The following is a 4,869-nucleotide window of genomic DNA, read 5'->3' as shown; positions in this document are numbered from 1 at the left end:
ACAAACTTGTCTGAAACTCCAATTAAAAAAATACTATATATATATATATACACACACACACACACACACACACATAGTCTGTTATGCGCCTACTGACAATTCTGAAATCGTTCAAATTAAAATGTTGCTGTTAAGAAACAAACTAACAAAACAACAACAACAATAACAACAATAAAAAAAAACATGAAATATTTGACTTTGATCCTGTGACATTCAGTGGGTAGAAGTGGAAAAAAAAAACGGAGCATATAACTTAAATGAAGGCTATGAAGAAATAAAGAAAATGTTTCTAGAGGAAGGTAAATTGACAATTGTTGTTGTCTAGTAGCAAAACAATTCAGAATACTAACACTAGGAAAATTGAGAAACAGAAACTTTTATAGAATGAGCATTTAAGTTTGACTAAAGGGATCTTCAGGTAAAATAGGGAAAATATCAGCTAATTGCTTCCTGCTGTTTCTGATAACTATCAGAAAGAGTGGAGTCTGAAGACAGTGGCCAATTTGTACCAATAATGAACAAACAAGCAAACAAACAACAACAATAAAAAAACAGGTCTTGTTAGGTTACAAAGTAGCTTCTCATTTGCAATTTCCCAGTCCCTCCTCAAGCAAAGAAAAAAATTCTTCACATTTAATTAGAGAAGCACTTAACAACAAATGTTTGGGGATATTGTAATAGAATCTCAATTAGTAATTTTTAAATAAATTAAAATCCTAGATCCTAGACTTCAGTTTTTTTTAAGTACAAAAGATTAAAGTTGGAAGAAGTCTGGATGAGAAATTTTTCAAAGTCTCTTTAAGATATATAAGACACAATTCTAGCTAGTGACTGCAGTGTCATCCTGATTATTCATTTTGGTTTTTTTCTCTCCTAAAGCTTCATTCATTCACTCATCGACTCTTTCAATAGACATTTATTAGGATATTCCGGTATAAAGTGGCCAGGGAAGAAAAACATGAAAAATTCAAAAGATTGCTATTATGCCTGCATTCTGAAAAATGGAGACAATCATACTATAAATGCTGAGACAGAAAATTGCATGTCTAGCTGTGCTTATAAGTGTCAGGGTAGAGCTAAATCACACATTTAAAAATGATACTGGTGAATATTCTGAAGAAGACTATGGCAAGTTAAAATACGGCATGGATTTTACCATAAAAGTCTCTTTAGCTTTGCTTCATAACCTATAAACATATAAGGTGACTTTGCTATTAATATGTTTTAAATTAAAATGTGTCCCTTTTAGGTACAAAAGAAGTAATTTTACCTTGGAAATAAATCATTCTCTCACATAAGAAATAACCTGTACATTCAATTTTACAATATGTAGAATAAGTAGTAAGATGCAGAAAGAAGAAAGCAGAGAACAGTAACAATAATGCTAATATTTATTTTATTAGTAATATGCTAACTGTAGTTCTTATTATGCTTATATATATAAAAGTGATGATCCTCTAACTTATGTATTAGTTAGTTACTACTCTTTCCATTTTATAGATTAGGCATTGAAATTTGAGAATTCTTCCAGATGATATTCAACTATAATTTCTACTTTTTGTCGTGTGTACAATGAAAACTTATTAAAGTAGTGTTTCCGAAGACAGCATAGAGACATTTGCATTCATGCACAATTGAAAAATAAGAAAAAATCAGTGAGAATGATTCTTCAAAGTCAAAGAAAGCACTTGTGAAAAAGTGTTTTGTTAAAACAGATTCCACAGAATTTTCTTTTAAATTTTGAGGGTTTGTTTGTTTTTTTGTACAGAAGTGTGATCATGTGGGCATTTAGTGAGTATCCCTAGTTAAATGCTTGTATAGAATAGGTTCATAATCGGACGGCTCCCCAAATGTTGAAGCATAGAGGGAAAAGTGTGAAGAAGGGAATTGTTTTGTTTTGGAGGTGCTACAATTGAAGAACTTTGAAATCACCAGGCAATGATGAGTGAGAAAACCTAAAAGCAGAGACATGGTCCTACCCCTTGGAACCATTTTGGCTCTTGGTACATTTCACAGTCCAGAAGAAGTAAATGAGAGGCCAAAATAATAAGGGAACAAAAGTGGAACTTCAGGAGCTGCAGGGTATGGAAATCTAAAAGAACCACCTACTCAATGATCCATGGCTGTAATGTCTATACTTTGGAACATACCATAGGAAAGAATTAAAACATATCTCACGTGGTTCTGAATCATAGAAATGATATTACATTATGAATCTAGATTAATATGATTTATATTTTTAGTGATTTAAAAACACCTGAGAGAATTAAATTGTTCACTGAAGAAAGATATAAAGAATCTATAGTTTTTTGGTTTTTTTTCTAAAAACAACTCTAAACCATAATGCCTAGCATCCAGTAAAAGATTATGAGAACAATAATATCACAGAAAAACATGAATAGGAAGCAATAAACAATAGAAAATAATTAATAATTTTAGCTATTAAAATTATCAGACATACTATAAAACAATCAGACCTACTACAAAGTATGAAGTATAAGTCAATCTACAAAATTTTAGCGAAAAAATGGAAACCATAAAAAATTTGGCATTAAAAATATTTTTAGTTGTTATAGAAATTTTATTTTATTTATTTTTTTCATATGTGGTACTGAGAATCAAATCCTTTACCTCACACAAGTACTCTACTACTGAGCCACAGCAACAGCCCTGACATGATTTTTAAAAATGAAAACAAGTAGAAAGAAAATATCTGTAAAAAAAATAATAATAATTGAGAATTTAAGGAAAATCTAGTAATCTTCACAAAATTTTATAACACCTTTGTGCAGAGCCATGCTAACCTTTTCTGTATCATTCCCATTTTAATACAAGTGAATTCAGAGAAAGTACAAAAGAACAATCACAACACTAATAGAAAACCAAAAATCAAAGTAAGATTGATTTTACAGAAACAAGTGTCACTGAATGCTCATTTTTCAACAGCAATAATGAAAGTAGCACAGAAATTCAGTATCTCCATTTTTGAATTAAGAGTCAATTTAGGATTTTAGGACTAATAAATATTATTATAGAAATAACTATGAATGACATTTTCTGACTTACAGTGCAAAGTCTTTAATAAAAATTTCAATTTTATTTGTATGTATGAATGTTTTTAGATTTTTTTTAAATTGTGATTTTCAACTAATTGGTACATTTCATTTAAGTTTTCAAGTTTTGGGAGAAATTTATTATATTATCCCTTAATCTTTTTTAATTGACTTTAATATCTATACTGAATTTTCTATTTTATTCATGATAATGATAATTTATGTTCTCTCTTTTTCTCAGTCAGTTCTGGAAAGTTTTGTCATTATAGTAATAATTCTACACTTGAAATTTTGCATTAGTGATATTCTCTATTGAAGATGTTTTCTATTTCAATGCTATATCATTTTTTAAAAAAAATATTGCTGTTATTCTTTTCTCTCTTTTCTTATATTTTGGGTTTAAATTTCTGTTCTTTTGCCTAATACTTTAGTTAGAAGCTTAGATCATTGATTTTTTTAAATTTCATTTTTTTCTAATGTATGTATTCAATGCAGCAAATTTCATTCCACTGTTATTAAAAGTTATTATTAAGTACACACAAAATTCTATTATTTTGTATGAAGCTATAATATATGTCATCTCATTGACCATCAGGTGGATTCCACTGATCTGATTAGATCAGGAGATATCCCCTACCTCCTTCACCTCTCCATGTGCATCCCTCCTGCAGCTGTGCCCTCCGTCTAAGAGGATGAACTTCTCACTTGGGAGAATTATCCTTTGATCAAGGGTATTACAGTAGTTACTTTCTTCTCCAAACAAAATTCAATTATTACATCTTCTTGTTGAAGTAAGCACTTAATGATTATAATAAATATCTCTTTTTTGCAATGCTTACTATGTGAAACACTCCATTATCTTATTGTTGTAAACCCATGCCAGGTGATTCATATGTTAAATATCTTTCATATATTTTCTTCAGATGTATAAACCTTACCTTGTTTATTCTGTGAGTGTGATATATTTAGTTACTTTTATGTTTAATTCAGTATCATAACTGAACTTCATTTAAGTGTTCATTCATTTAAGGTTTAATATAATTACTTATATATTTTTATTATGCACTATTATATTGTTATTTGTTATCTGTTTTTCTTGATTCTTGTATGATCAATGTAAGTTTTCATTTATTTATTTTTGGGGGCAGTATAATTTTTTAAATTTTTATTTTCAATTCTATCTTTTATTTATTTTACTTCATTAATTGGGTTCTTGAGTATTCATTTTTTGGCATTTTATTAATATTTCTTGGGCAGTTTTGGTATCATTGCATTTAACAGATACACTAAAAGTCACAAAAAATACATATGTAACTAATTAATTTATCATAAATTTGTTCTCTTACCATAAGAAAAAGTGCAGTCTACTATTTCTAGTCATCATACAATTTTGATTCTGTTTTTATATTTTTACTTCTAAAAGTGATGTATGCCATAAAAGAAATTGTAATTGTTTAAAATTTAAACAGTTAATATTTTTTCATTCAAAAAAAATTTACCCTAATATTTATCCTTATCAACATTATTGATTTCTTTTACACATTAAACCAATGTTCTTTAGCTTGAAAAACATGTTTCTTTGTTAATTTTTTATTTGTTTGATTTAGTTATACATGACAGTAAAGTGCATTTCTGTACTTTAATATATCATGCATAGATGTGATATAATTCCTCATATATCTGAGTGTATATGTTGTAGAATCATATTAATCATGCCGTCATACAAATACATAAAATAAAAAATGTCTCTTTCATTCTACTATCCTTCTTATCCTTGCATCTGTTCACCTCCCCTCCCTTCACTTCCCTCTACCTA

General features: G+C 28.6%; 1 non-coding gene across 1 annotated transcript; it reads right to left on the bottom strand.

The window, feature by feature from the left end:
- Positions 1-2,747: 2,747 nt before the first annotated feature.
- On the bottom strand, positions 2,748-2,853 carry LOC143411054 (U6 spliceosomal RNA). Its single transcript, XR_013092779.1, has one exon. It is a non-coding gene; the product is annotated as a U6 spliceosomal RNA (small nuclear RNA).
- Positions 2,854-4,869: the final 2,016 nt, after the last annotated feature.

This window comes from Callospermophilus lateralis, chromosome 11 (assembly GCF_048772815.1).
Source record: "Callospermophilus lateralis isolate mCalLat2 chromosome 11, mCalLat2.hap1, whole genome shotgun sequence".
NCBI classification, from domain to species: domain Eukaryota; kingdom Metazoa; phylum Chordata; class Mammalia; order Rodentia; family Sciuridae; genus Callospermophilus; species Callospermophilus lateralis.
The sequence above is the reverse complement of the archived record's forward strand: the minus strand, read 5'-3'. Positions and strand labels throughout refer to the sequence as shown.